Source organism: Apostichopus japonicus, chromosome 12, assembly GCF_037975245.1.
Source record: "Apostichopus japonicus isolate 1M-3 chromosome 12, ASM3797524v1, whole genome shotgun sequence".
NCBI classification, from domain to species: domain Eukaryota; kingdom Metazoa; phylum Echinodermata; class Holothuroidea; order Aspidochirotida; family Stichopodidae; genus Apostichopus; species Apostichopus japonicus.
Window position 1 is genome coordinate 9,517,906 of NC_092572.1, and position 16,257 is coordinate 9,534,162.

The 16,257-nt window shown below is 37.4% G+C and overlaps 1 protein-coding gene across 5 annotated transcripts in view; it reads right to left on the reverse strand.

Annotated features, from left to right (window-relative positions):
* The window catches only part of LOC139976873 (uncharacterized), a 150,344-nt gene that overhangs the window by 37,513 nt on the left and 96,574 nt on the right, over positions 1 to 16,257 (reverse strand). The gene's annotated exons all lie outside the window — the stretch shown is intronic.

Here is a 16,257-nt window from a genome sequence, read left to right on the forward strand (position 1 = left end):
ACGATTTATTTCAGGTATATCGATTAGAATATATACGAAGACCCTCCGTCTACTACCGATTGAATAATGCGAGTGTTTACTGAATTCCCTTGAGCCAAATAATCAACACTTAATTTGTACCTAAATCAAATTTTCTGCTGACAATATTCTCAGTGAAATTACTTTCGCTGCGAATTATAACCGACTGATGCCTGGATATGCTATGGGTCTGCGCTGCTTAGATCTTGTCCTACACTTTTTGAAGGCTAAAATTCCACTGTGCAAACGATTTTCTTTTAAGATTTTACTCCTTTTAAATAGATCATTAAAGCTGACACAAACACTTAATTTATTACTTAAATGCATATTTATTGGGGGGGGGGGGTGACAATTAATGATCCCAGCAATATGCTAAGATATTCCTGAGGAAGACTTATTTTTAGACTACTGGAAGAGGTGCATTTATGCTAATCATAACGGTGAAATTTGCATGCAATTCCTACATTGGTTTTTGCAAGATTTTGATAGTTGCAATCACGTTTTGAACTTGGGTCGGATAGGGTTACGACTTTGTTTAAGCGGATGTGAAGTTGACGTCATGCCACAATAACTGTAACGCAACTGTTGTTTTACAAAGCAACCCAACTTTGAAGAAAAACTAAGACAAACCTATTTTAACAGAGAGAAATAAAACAGATTTGTCAGTGTGCATCTATGACATCACACCTGCTTGCTTCAAGTTCACTTTTGGTACAAAACATGTCAACTTCAAAATGTTTATTGTTATCTCATAAACCATAAATAGTCCTGAAATTGAATGCAAATTACACCACTGAGGACGGTTTGAATATGTTCCAAGCTTTCATCGGCCAAAAATAAAGTTAAAACAATTGTTAAATTTTCCTTAAAGTTATCCTAACTATTGTCAGTGTCACATCCACAGTTTTTTTGGTCTCGGTAGTGAATTTAAACAATTTTCCACAAGAATTGATTGATGCTGCCAAAGCATCCATTATGCACTGTATTTCACTCTCTGTTTGCATACCCGACCTGCCACTCATTACAATATCTGATCTATTAATGAGCTGTAATTTAGACACAAATCTAATCTAAATTTGGAACCTCCAGAAACAAAAGTCCCCTATACACTACTATGTTTTCATTGAGCATTTATATATTGTGGGAGGAGAGGAGAGGGTAGGGGAGGGCCTTGGGGAGGAAGGTTCTACATTAGGATACAATGTCCCTAGAGGTTCTCCTGGACATATGGGACACTCAGGGGGAGATGCTACATTAGCATGCAGGTACTAACCATGTCTCACTAGAACATAAGAATATAATCCACATGTGTGTTGAGGTGGGTTGTATGTATTTTAGATCCTCCTGCAAGCAGGGACTCACGAAGAAGCCATCATTGGCTTATCAGAGCTGCAAGCTGACCGAAGTCAGTCTCATAGATTCATATTTAACTCCAATGAATTATGAATTGCCAATTGTCAATAACTCTGTAACTGGACGACATACATTAATCTTGGAGTGACTCGAACTCGGGACCTTATGATTGAAAGGAACTGGCGTTAACCACTGAGCTAACACTCGTAGGAGAGGCAAACAAATATATAGGAGAGACAAACAAGCAAGAGGAGATGGGATATAGAGGGAGGAGGGGGGGTAGGAAGGCAGGGCAGGACTTTAGATCTTCCACTTTAAATTCGCTGACATGACAAACTGAAAACACCCTGAACATATGCCAATTAATGATGCCAATTTTGCTTGTCAAAAGAGTAAGTTTCTTTCTATAAAACATCCAATACACAACCCAAGAACTCTATCACACCTTATTAGGTAAGACTGTTTAAAGCCATATATACTCTCTTTTCATCTATCACTGAACATTAACCATTCCAAACAACCTCATAACGATCGAGCCACACTCGGGCGGAGCCGACGAACGGCAAACTTTAAAGAAAAAGTAAAAGAAATCCCAGCAATTAGCAGAAGGAATACGATATCCTCGGCAGACTCTCAAGAAAATAAAAGATTCCTCGATATAAGACGTTATTTTAGCCATTACGTCTCATATGTCTCAAAAATCAATGACTGTCCAGCTTTATACCGGTAATACAGCATCTCGTAGTTTGCCCCGGGCAATCCGGAGAAAAGGACGGGGACATTGGACTGATAAGAGACAGAAAGATCAGGTCGGATCTTTGAGAAACAATTATCTGTCATGGTCTGGTAGGACAATCTATCTCGTTTTGAGATAGTAGGGAGCGAGGAAGCTACACGGTGGCCGGCGTGAGGAATCAGATCGTGAAAAGTAGGACGGGTTTAAATGAACTGCATGTAATTAACAGACCGGTTACAGTGGTGTGGATGGAATCTTTTAGTCGACATCGATATGTGTGCCGGTGACATGTTGACACGGGATTAAATTTAAGAGGGAGTACTCGATCGAGTTACAACTTGCTATAGAAAAACTTCACGTTTCGTATTTTTAAGTGAAAATCGAGTAAATAGTAATGGTTCTTGGTACGTTGTACTTTGACGGAGGGAAAGTTTAAATGTAATTAATGCGTTAAACGAGTGACTAATTTTGATTGCAAATAATTTGATGACCTGATAAATTAAGATTTAATTTTAAGGATCAGGAAAGAATTAGTCAAATTCATCAGACTCAACAATAATTTGTCTTTGGAGATAAAGGAAAGGAAAGGGGACAAGTGTGGGGGAGGGGGGGAGAGGGGCCTTAAGGGAGGAGGATAAAAAAAGGGTAAGGAGATAGAGGAGGAGATCCTAGGGATGCACAGATCTGTAATAAATGATAATAACATGCTTCGATCAAAGGAATCATCAAATTATGCAAAGGTCAAAAGGTCACAACTGCTGACAAAATCAATTAGCTTATTAATCATTACATCCATGGACAGTACATAGCTTGCACCGGTCTGAGTTTATGAGGAAATGACGAGGGCAAGTAACCAGGTATCTTCACGCTCTTTAACACCCCCCACCCCCCATCCCACCCACGAATGTTCACACTACAACTTGGATTGCTCTTACTGAGTCAGAATCCTCCTTAAGAGGATCAGCTTCAATGTGATCCTGAGTTCTGGAGTGTTCACACTATGAAATTTAATCACCCAGCCAGTATCAGATCCCCTCACGGATTCTCAAGTGTGAACAATTGAGGCTAAAAAATCACGGATGGTGTCTATTAGTTTAATCTACTGCAATGTGATCATTTTGAATAATACCCTTGTAAATTTGGTAAAACTGTCAGGTGAACTCATAGAATTTGAAGAAGCCTTGTCATTAAAAGAAATTTCTAGAGAAGATCCACCATGGTTCAGAAAATTTGCAAGCTTTCAAAATAGTCACCAATATCTACTATCAAATCAAAGTCCATTATTTGGGGTCAAATTTGCATAAAAATTTGGTTTTCACAACTTCATATTGACAGAAGCTAGTGTTTGCTAGAAAATTAATGCATATATACTTGATGAAAATACATGACTTTCTTTTAAATACTATATGAGAGAATTAAGTAATATGTGGACATTTTGCTTGGACCTGTTCATGTCATCAAGCAGTTACAAATGGTAATTATTAACAGAGGCGCTGCGCTTTGCAGGGAACTCAGGAAGACACAGAAACAAAGTAAGAAACGACTGGGAAACTGCGATGCATCGTAATGACTACGCTGGCACGAGCTCCATAAGCCAACATAACTTAAGGTGACCATATTTGCCTGACTAGAATCAGGGACATTTATTGCGTGACTGATATGGGGAGGGGTCCAAGACGGGGTGTCCCTGTGGAAAATTTCAAGTGCCTGTGCTTAGATGTAAAATGGTGAAACTTAGAAGCACTTTTTAAATCAATTTTATTTTAAAAAATGTAGCTTTTTCTTAGATGAAATTTACTTACTTTACGAAAGAGTGCTAGGCTAGATCGATATAGCATATTCCACTTTACACTGGCCCACCTGAAATACTGGTTAGTTCCGTTCTGCGACTGCACACTTGACTAAATTTTGTTTTTACAATTATTTTACTAATAATGTGGGATATTTCTGAAATTCCTGAACCTTTTCACAAATCGGGGACATTTTCAGGGACACTTGTTCATCGGGGACAGCACACTGTAATCGGGGACTGTCCCCGAAAATCGGGGACGTCTGGTCACCTTAACATAACTTAAACTACTGAGGTTTTGAAACATTCATGACTGTGAAGCGGAAGTACTATGAATGCTCTCTGGAGCTCCTCTTGATGTAACATCCAGACCACATGTACTGAAAATATCAAGGCTTTTGCCAGCAGCTAACTTTGTGGATGGAAAATGTGCAAAATATAAATTTTAGGAAACTATGGCAAAAAATTGTTCTAGCTGCGATCTGTCCTGAATTTCTTCAGCTCATTCTCATCTTCAATGCCACGTGGGAGAATAATGCGAGGTCCGCAATGTTAAATGCCACATGAGAGAATGATGTGAGGTGCACATTCTTCACGGACCTGTTCATGCGGTTGGCGTTACAGTCAGTAAACCTGTCACCACAAGAGTTTATTCAACTGTGCGCCATGTCAATGAACTCGGTTGATACGGCGACTGTTAGACTTACGCTTAGAACATTTATGATGCAATTTATACAATAAGGTCTAGCATCATTTTCATTGTCAAAGAGAATATATATATTACATATATAGCCTGTAGAAATATTAGAAATGTAACAAAGATTGAAAATGAAGAATAAAAATGTCGCACAAAATGGATGGCGGTGATGATCAACCAATAAATGAACAAAATAGTTTCATATGAACTAGGTACATTCCTCATATTGTGTTAGGATCAGTTTTGTATGCTACAATCTGCAAGCACTTGGGAATGTGCAGTTCCTACATAACATGTATCTATGCAACCACTAAGTAATTGCTAATTCAGTTGTTTTAAACTTTTCATGAGCCATGTATATATATATATATATAAAGGTCAAATATGTGAATTCTAAAAAATCATTATTGATACAAAATATGAATTCAATATTAAACATTTAATTTTCAGATATGACTTAACGCTCCAGCAGCCAATTATAATTAAGCCTGCAGATTATTATTTTCAACGAAAACCGTGTGCTAATTTTGTGTCGTTGACCAAAAAGCAGTAAGAGGGCAGTATACATACTGTAAGTAGATGGGTTATTAGTTGCGTGTCCCACTTTTGTCTTTAAATACATTGTCACCAGTTGTAATCCTCATCATGAGGTCATTAAAGCACTAAATTCTACAAACTATAACAAAGGTACTGGGTAAATAGGAATTCTTCAACTTAAATTTAAATGCCAACAACAGAAAATTAAAGGATTGTTTTGTTGAGTTGTGGCAACATCAATGTGGAATGTTGAAATTTGGTGCAGACAACTATTAAATCTTGTATCTAATCCCTTTCACATCAAAACATATCTACTGCCAATCATATATTAGGAGCGGATCCACGGCAGGCGTCTAGGCCCTCTCCTTTCTCCCTCCCCCCCCAATCTGCCAAAACTTTCTTCAGCACTGAAACTTCCTGCAAGCTTCGTTTCTCTCTACCCATGGTACAGAATGGAAAAATTTAACACATTTGGGATACCTTACATCTCACCAATGTTAAATTTCACACCATTATTTTGGTATCACTCCAGTACTGTCCTCCGGGACACTCTGTTCCGAGAAGTCCTGGACCCATTACTGTGCAACGCATGCCAGACACAAACCACTCCTTTTGGGAGACTGTTTTAATAATGTTCAGACTAATTTGCTGATATCTGGTCTGGCCAATGACAAAGTCCATGGTTCCAAATCATGGACTTGATATGTTGAAACCAGACCTTGAAGTATCCTGGATATCATCATTTTTTTACATTAATCCATCTCTCACCAGCTGTATCCAACAGGAAACCAATGAAACATCCCTAGAGTGTTAGAGTCCCCATTCATTATCAGGACATAGATGCTATAATTCCGTTTTATCCCGAATGTATGTATTGATTTCTTCACATCATACAAGTGCATGACACACTACACACATATATCCTCGGCTTGAAACATCCTGTATAGCCAGATCCGTCAAAGTGTTTAGCGGGAATATCCGTTGCGTTGATCATTTTCGTTCTTCTCAACATCATGTCATCTATCGTATTACACGTTGTCCACGCCTCCCCTTCTTAATAGGTTTAATCAAGGCATGTAAATATTGTATGATCTCACAAGGTCGGATATCTGCAAGAGTGAACGAGATAGTCTATGTAGGCCCTTTTATTTTCCCCCACTTTTGTGATAAAACTCATTCCGGGAGCCTTCGAAAATGTGTGACTCTGTTGACATAGGCAAAACCGAAGAAGCACATTCTGACACTTATGTCCAATTCCTTCGTAGAACGTGTACACACGCTCTGCCACTGACTAATAGAAGAGTCTCCAGGTATCGTCCTTGTCTGAGGAAAATTGCCTCGAGAATCCTCACACAGATCTGTTGCAGACACACATGCATGCACACATTGCAGAGAGAGCTGCAGTATGTCTAAATTTCAGAGGAAAGTGCAAAAAAGACATGTTTGATATAGAGGCAAATTGTTGCAGAAATTTATGTTGCACATTACTACCAGCTGCCTTTGATTATTTTTTAACCAGTAACAGAGATGTACATAATCATATCACGAGGCATGCTAATCATGCCCACTATAATCTCTACAATACCACCATTGGAACTTTAAGCCTACAAAACCGTGCAACAAAAACATGGAATCTTCTAAAGAACGATTTAAAGAGTAAAAAGTCAGTCACATCCTTTAAGAAGTGGTTTTGTAAGGAAATAATAGCTAGTTACTGACTAAAACTAAATTATACCTGTATGTAATTACTATATATATATATTGAAAATTTAATTTGTACTTGTATTTATACACATATATATATATATATATATTTTTTTTTTCTTTTCTTTCTTCAGGGAGTCTTCCACATTGTTAAGCTTTTAAGCTTTATGGAAGACTTCCCTCCACTTTGTAGTTTTGTGGCAAAACAAATAAATAAATTTTAAGACAATGCTGCCTATTAATGACCAAGTCATTATGAAGCACTCATTCACTCAGAAATTTCCCCGAATCTTATCCCTTAAATTTTCAATTAGCTAGCCCGCCCGTCATCATCCTCACATCCATGTTGTGCATGCTTTGCTTGGAAACCTACATATGGAGTCGGTCGCTCTCCAAAGAGAGATTTAGAGTTATTGGAACGGAACGGCATTTAACTCTCCTCTTAGCTTTGAAGTGTCTTATATATATATATATATATATATATATATATATATATATATATATGCTTTTGAGTAACATGAGAAGACCTAATTATCCCAACATCTCAGGCAGAAGTCAAAGAGAGAAGTTTTATTTTTTTATTATTGTCATCTTTAATGAGGGTAGTCCTGCTCAGTGCAGAAGCAGTACCAGCATAGCTTAGTGTTTTACTTTCGTGATCTAGATGAGAGACTAAAATATGTAGAAGTATTTAACACATGCGTCACGGTGTGCAGGGCAAAGGATGGTACAGCTACAAACAGAACAAAATGGCTGAAAAATCCTGATGCAACATTATTAACGTTCCGCTGAAATCCAACGTAATTCCAACTACTGGGGGTTTTGAACCATCACGGTCATATTGTGAATCAAAACAATTCTGAAACTTAATTGGCTTCATGAAATTTGCCAATCATTTGCATTGAAAATGGATTGATCTCCATGGCGATGAAATGGTCTGAAAATGCCCAAACTTATCAACTGCGGAACTTGCGACAAAAATAATCCGTCTCGCAGTTGTGAAATCAGGAAGCTTTTGAATTGTCGTTTTGATTTTTCTCAGTTAACCAATTTTTACAGTGGTTTCACTAATTACTGCGAGCAATCGTTTTGAAATAATCAAAGTAGGCCATGCAAGCTAAGAGCCCCTTCTTTTCTCCCTCAATCCAACAATTAAGACTGTGCCTTGAGTTATGAAACCCAACATCTAACCAACAACTATCACTCATGTCGTATAAAGCCCTGACCTCAAATAATGTCAATGAAAACAACTTCCTCCCATTTCCTCCTCCTCCTTCCCCACTCTCCCACCACCCCCAAACACAGACAGAATTTTTGTTCATTGCTTTTATCGAAAACTTCTGCATGACGTAATAATATTTCACCAAAAAAAAAAAAAATTGAAAATAATTTGAAACCCAGTTCCAATCTCTTTGTGATGTAACTTTGCATTCTCTTTATATATAGATTTACATCTATCGTTACATTTCCGTTGTCAACTGCTGGAAGCCATAATGTATTTGCTTACCCAGAAATGTCTATCTTTTTACCAATAAAACACATTAACAATGTAAAAGGAACAGAAAAGACTAGACATAAAAGGGATCTCTTTGAAATGATTCTTTTTACACTCCTTTTCCAACCATCAGGGGATGCGAACGATAATTTCGCAAATCGTTTTAGAAATATACCGTACAGAGTGAGGGGTTGTTGATGGTTTTTACGCACAGTTTGATGTGAAGGTCGTCGACTCGTATATTGCTTAGTGGGTTTGAATTCACTGTACTAGTTGGTGTTTCACTTTCTCCCTGGTTTCCTATTTCATGTGGTTTATTTCATTTCTTGTTATTTCATATCCTCTGTAGATAGTATGAAATTTTACTTAAAACCCTGAAGCTATATATATATATCTATATATATATATATATATATATTTATATTATTATTTTTTGTCTTGTTGTTTTTAATATACTCTCGGTCATAAATTCGTCTTGAAATATGAAAGCAGACACTGCAAAGGAAAATGCTCGTGTAAACAAACTCTTGAGAACAAACGTGTAAATATATGCCACTAAATTATGAGTCAAATAAACAGTTTTTAGTATGAAAAACAGTCGTATTAGGGAAACGGCACAGTCTCTTTGAAACAACCTTTACATCGAGCAGATATGAGTTAGTGTTTTTGCTATTCCCTTTTGGCTTTTAATTTATAACATTTTCAAAACAAAAGAAGAATGTGATATATTCTAGTGTTGTGATTGCAGATATTAAGAGGCAGAGGAATATATAGCTTGCAGAGGCCTGTCAATGTTACATCTTAAGATGTGCTGAAAGTTAATTAAATTTTAGCAAATCATGTATACATGTACTTTAAAAAGTTTTCTTTATACTTATACAAGTTGTTTGTAAATTTTAAGACATTTCCACTTATTTATACTAGAATCACGGTTTACTGAGATATATATATTTATCGCTGGTTGCAAAATAGAAATATGGATAAATATTGTTTAGAAATTTGATCTGTGAGTTAAGTTTAATAAAGAGAGTTTGAAAAAAATCTGTTCAGCTGACAAGGACTGTTTGGGGGAAACCTGAACATGTATATATACATTTCTTGGGTATGAGTCCAACTCTTTGAGTTGCTATAGCCTATATACTGGGTCCAAGTCCAAACTTGGGAATACATGAGTTCAACTCTGAGTCCCAAGCCTTGAGGGTTCAGGTTCAACCTTAGCTATGATTCCAACTCTTAAATCCCTTATCCATCCATTGTGTCCAGGTCCAACTAAGGTATGAATCCCTTGCCCATTACATCCTGGTCCAAAATAGGGTATGAATGCTTTGTATCTATGCTTTGTATCTATGGGTCCTGTGAGGGCTCACTAGGGTACTACTAGGTCCAACTCTAAGTTCCTTGACCATTAAATCCTGGTCCAAGAGTAGGGTATGAATCCTTTGTATAGGGTCCTGTGAGGTCTAGCTAAGGTACTAAGGTCCAAATCCATTTTTGCTCTGTCATTTCGATAGACTTTCATCGTTTTCAAAAGTTTTGATCTTCGAAGTTGAAGAAGCCTTGATTCCGCAATATTATAACGATTAAAGTTTTCCCGGTTTGATACGACTCATCGCATAAAGAAACTCGTTTCTCCCTTCCTCTTTCAATCGACCATAATAAACTTGATTTGTGTTTAAAATGCAAGACACTTTTAAAACTTCATCGAACCCAAAAAGGATTTGAGAACTTTAATTATAACATTGCAGGTGCAATCATCTCATAGGAGGACGAAAAGGCACAGTCTTACTCTAGCAAGAATAGAAGTTCATGTGAACATACCCTATTATCTGTACTTTGAGAATTTCAATTCGTGATGAATGTCTCAGCAGAATGCAACAATTTTAATAACTTTGAAATATTTTGTAAACCTTAGTTGTACCTATTTGATGGAGTAAAGAACACCCTGGGGTTCAGTACTCACTTGGCAATGATTATAAGGGAGAACTATCAATTCCCTCCCAACAGAGTACAAATTCAACAGCTTTTTGTCCTGTCGGAAAGTTCATGCAAACTAGTAAATTCTGGCAGCAATTGAACAGCTGATGTTATCATATAGTTGGACAAAAATTCTCTACTGTAGCATTTACAAGTTTAAGCCTTTAATCTCCACAGGCCAAAATGTAGGCAAATTCTGCAATTAAAAAAAAAAAAAAAAAAAAAAAAAAAAAAAAACGGGGGGGGGAGGGGTACAATAGAAATTCTCCCTATTTTATAATATTGGATAAACATATCTATGCTTACTGGGGCCAAATCCTGCAGGGCCACTTTTGGAAATAAAATCAATAAACACCAGAATGCAGCATGGGGTAAATATGTGTGTTGATCAATTTATGTGGCAGGTTCTGATCAGAATACGCTCCAAAACAGAACTCCAGATGAACATACAGAGAGGTATGTATGGGGTGTATAAAGGCATATAGAAAGGTATGCATGGGGTGTAAAAAGGCACAAAATACAAGATGTGATGAACAAATTGCCACAATAGAAAAATCCTGATACATTGACATGGAGTAAAAGTGACTTTGGGATGGGGATGAAATGATAATTTTTACTAAATAATCAATAATCACTTAATAATCAATCAATTAATTGATTGCTAGGTTAGTTCTCCCTGTTCATTGTGGTTGTTTCTCGTTTCCATCTGTTATTTTACTTATTTATATATTCCTTCGAGGTACTTTAATTGTCACCAGTCTCAAAGGTCAGCGCATGCATGGCTTCAAACACAGGTTTGAAATTGGAACAGAGGAGGGGAGAGCCAGGGGTGGGGGTGGGGGGAACAATGTTCTATAGTGTCAAAAGTCCATGCCCATTTGTGAAAATCACTGCTCTGAAAATTCTAAAGGGCCATAGTATCCCAGGGCTTTTCCCTCCCAGTGCTGGAGGACCATGGCACCTGTGGCACCATGGCACCTTAAAGTCACACTATTGCTTTTTTAGTTTATTTAGATGTTAACAGCATACAAGAGACATCGATTCCCAGACTTGGCACAAATTGCACACTTAAATCATCTTAAATATATACAGTGGAGTGTAATGTGAACACATAGCACTGCACTATGTTGAGAATATATAGAGTTCTCTTTATAGAGAACACTATAATTAGTGTTAGAAGTCCGCTACACCTACTTGATTTTGAGTGATTTACTTGAAACAAATCTAAAAGAACTCACCATTTGCCGATGTTTTGTCCCATGGCAAATATCATCCAATTGGAATCGTTGTAACATTTTCTGAAACACAAACTTTTCTTTCGAGCTAATGTATGCTTTGATTGAATGCAAGTAAATCATATCGATACGTTGTTTATACGCGTGTACATTTTGACTTTTGTGATTTTGTCAAAAGTTGTTCGATCAACACGAAACACATCTGGGCATATTTTCAGGTTATTACAGGCCACATTGGGATCTAGTTTTATTCTCTGAATTTGGAATTTAAATAAATTTCTGCTTTCAAAGGTCTGCAGAAGTAAGTCTCTAAACATCACTTTACTGAATATCGTATGAGGTTTATCGCACTTACAATCGCTCCAAACTGTTGCATTCAACGTCTCTGAGTGTTGTGAAAGGTCAATAAAACTGCACTGATTTATACTTTACTCTCCCCTAGATGGAGAAGATGAGGAAGTTATTGCTCCGAGAGAATACCAAAGAGGGTGTAATATCCTGGAATGTTTCCTTTTGTAGGGCTCTCAAAATGGTAATGTACCTTTTTTATCGTTTTCTTGTCGCGTGAATATTTATGACAACAGTGCCATATTCGTGTGACATCAAAGATTTTCTCGAAAACTCTGAGTTACCTGCCGGCTTGCAAAGTCATTATTATTATACCGAGATTTGAAATATTGAAGTCTTAAAACTCTTCTGTTCTGAGAAATATATCGTTCAAGGTTTCTGAAATTTTGCAGATCTTTAAGGAGTTCTTATGGAATATTTTTAAATATCACATTTTAAGCTACCTTTAACAGGTGTCTGTATTCAGAGGGATTCTGTTTTCAGCTTTACTTGTCCTTAGAAGTTCTTTGACAATCTTTATGCCACACGCCATAACCTAAATATGACATCGCTTTCATCAACTTACACCCTTTTCATGTTCCACAGAGGGTTGGGTACAATTAAGTTTCCAGCGCGGTCTTATTGTACACAGTCGATCACAGCTAGTACATATGTAGATCGGAAATTTGGAGATCCGATCTTGCTGCTAGATCAAGCTGACCCTTTTGAGATGTCATGATAACATTTCTCGAGTGCTTCTTTGTACTTCAGAATATGAAACTTAGCATCAACTCATTCGATCATGTTACAAACTCATCATGAATTATTTATGAGAGGATGATGTTCCATTCTTGGAGTAGGACAAAAAATATATATACAAAAGTGTCGCAAGAATCAGTGCGGAAACTAAAATATGTGCATTCACTAGCCATATTAATGGGCTTCCATAAGGGGCTATTGCTACCCTAGCCCCCCCCTCCATCCCCCCATGTTTGGAAAATCCAAGTAGTAAGGAGCAAAAAGAACCAAAAAACCTAAGCTCTCCTTAAAATTATGGTTACCCAGTTTAATTTTGAACTGGTTCATTTCTTTTTCTCACTGAACTGAACCTATAACCGACAAGCTGAAGTTGCTTTATTAACCTGCCTCTGTAGTTTCTCGCTGATGGCAATCACATGAAAGAGGCTCAGAGGAAGGGACCGTTCTAGGACTTTTAAGAGGAAGGGGTGCATGGCCCCTGGGATTGTTGAATCCAGGTCACTCCCATGTAGGATGGTTTGGGTCCTAACCCAGATAAATAAATTAAACTTCACTTGTGAAACGGAGCATTCTGGGCCATATATAGGCTATAAATTAGGCCCATAATTAGGTCTTACTTGCTAGGTTGTGCTAATACAGTAAGTAAGTACTGTTAATATTTGGTCTGAATGGGGTTGAAAAGAGGCGGGGGGGGGGGGGGAGGGTTGTACAGCCTCATCTGCCTGGATCTCTGCCTGAGAGGTTTATGACACTGATTATAATCTCATACATTTTTATCATGGCCCTAAATCACGGACACTTCCAACAACGAATGCGAATATGGCCGTGATGTGTAAAATCAAAAGAAATAACGACTGTCCTATTATGACAGTACAGCTTACTTTTGTGGAACACGGTTGACATAACCAGACATGACAATTACGTGTTGCGGAACTGGTTAGGAGCCGTCAATATACAGTAGGACAAAATTGTTCGTTTTATGTTAGATCATAAGAAGTTTACCACATTGTCTAGAGTGTCTGTGATCCTAATACAGTGCTACTAACTGTGAGTATAGACTGAACAGAATGAGGTATTGTTTCTTTTCTCTCTATATATATTTATACAATTTAATTTGCTCATTTTACTTTGTAAGGGACCAGACTCGAAGAGTTATCTTATTTTCTGGTCCCGCTGCCTCATTGCTAGATATATACCATGTATTAACAATTGTATATCATTGTGATATAACGGCAGAAATCAGCGAAACGAACCACCCATTTCCATATCGCCCACAGTTTTGGGGATTACCCCTACATGTACAACATAAATCCCATCATGCATTGGGAAACAACAAGTTTTGTCTTCTTTCCTTTTCTCCATTTGCTTTAAGTCTAAAAGTTATCCAACTTCAATCTAAGCCAATCATTCAACCCTCAATTTTTTATTCTTTCGGGAAAGCCTAGCCACCTTTTATCGTCGACGCTGATTATTCATACGGAGTGTTCCCTTCGACCGTGACAAGTGCTCTCTTGACGGTGAAGGGGGAGTAATCGATAGCCGGTCAGACTATCGCTTTACCGTTTTGTTACATGGAGGTGGGGTACAAGATCTCCTGTCGGTGAACTGTCCCAATTCTACAGCTGTTCCTTCCTGCTCTCACTATCTTCTCCTCTCCCCCCCCCCCCACTTTTGTTTTTATCGTTCCTTTAAATTCACTACTAGCTTCTTAATTCTTTCTCGCAAGCAAGATTCCAGATATCGTGACGGAATGCTCCGTTCACTGTTGCTCCTGCAGCAATCTACATTGCTTCCTTTCGGTAATTTACGTCTCGCTCCCAGCTTCAACCCGAGAACATTTCCGTCTCTCTCTATGGTTCGTGGCTTTGAGAGAGCGTTTGGTTTACATGAGAGACAGTTTTCATTTGTGTTATCAATTTTAAGGAGAAATGGTACCACCCACTTTCCAAAGCTTCTTATTAGAGTAGCAAAAAAAGGGGGAAAAAAATAAGGAGGAAAAACAGGAAAAATAAGAACAAACTTCCTCAAAAATTTGGTAACCCTGAAAGAAACATGTTTGTTTATAGTCTGGTTATTATTATGAATGAGAGATTTTGTCATTGACTGATATAGCTGGTGGATTGTTCCGATGTATATCGACCACGTAATATGACACAGACTGCATGCATGTATGGTTTGAGTGAAATGTTGTGAAAATTCGACGAGTTGGGTTGCAGCTCAGGAAATAAATGTTGTACGATATAATTTGCAGTATGATCCATTTGATTAAGTTTCTTATGCAATGTATGTATTCCTCCGTAAGACAGGCGGTAATAAAAATTAATCCATGTCGGGGAACATATGCTTCTGAATATTCTTATCCATAACAGCCTAGAGGTATCCCTCGCACATATGTCAATACGGTCGCTATTAAAGGGTACAAGTGGTTTCAATGTCAAATCTATGATATGGCAAAAGAACAAACATTATAACCAGATATATAAATGATATTAATGGGGCTTTTAACTTAAATATGATAGTGGCCATTTTGGGGAATGGGGAAAGGGTGTTTAGAGGGAGGAAGGAGTGATGGGAGAGGAGGGAGGGGGGGGTGGAGAGTTACCTTAGCAAACAAAATTTGAGCTTGGCAATTATCATTTAATACATGTGACACACAAATAGACCTTTCTTTAAATAGTGGAACAGGGCCATTAAGTTTCAACTATACTGCCATGCCATCTTTTTGCTGGCTATATTTATAAATAAGTTTTGTGAGAGGCTATATATATACTGATATGAACAACACAGCCAGCTGTGTACCAAAGAAAACATATGTTACTGTTGGTTTATTCGGGTGAGTCTACTAAATTAAACAGAGCCCTTGGTCATAATTCCCACAAGGAATGAAACACATGAGATATTTCCTAATACGTAAGACAATAACAGATTTTATTAATTCAACAAATGCATCTGATAGCTTTTATGTTTTAGTTCAATCAGAAGTCAATATTCTTGAGGCAGATAAGTGATTTTCCCTTTTTGTTTTGAGTGAGGCCGCCTATTAACAAACCTCAGTTCCTAGTATTGGTTACATAGCGGCGATGTATCCATTTAAATTTCTTGGGATGTAAAATCTTTCTATAACTGGAAATGCCAAATATAGGTTACTGCTTAATTAAAACTGCTACTTTTCTGATACATTTCTTTACAATTCATACAATTCTTTTTTGTTGCCCTTTTGTTTGTACTTCCAGTCTATTCGAAAGGGTAAGATGGAAAAAGAAGGAAAAACGACCCTCTCCCTGAAATCATTAGAGGGGATTTTTTGGGTTTGCCCTTTTTTTTGGTACTTTTCAGTTTTCTCAAAAGGGTAAGAAAGAAAAAGTAGGAAACACAACCCTCTCCCTGAAATCCAAGTTTCTCTTGCAAATAGTTCTAAAGGTCATCAGGATATTGTTTTCAAAGATGCTTGCAAGTCAAACACTGGTCACGACTGCTCAAACATTGACAACCTCTTTACGATTTGTTACCTTCAGAGCATTTTCCTGCAGGAGGTGAATTTTTGGGAGAATTATGAGTTTGAAAGGGTCAGAAATTAACCAAAGGATGAGTGATACATAAATTTGAACATTGCTTTTTTATCAAGTTTCAGGA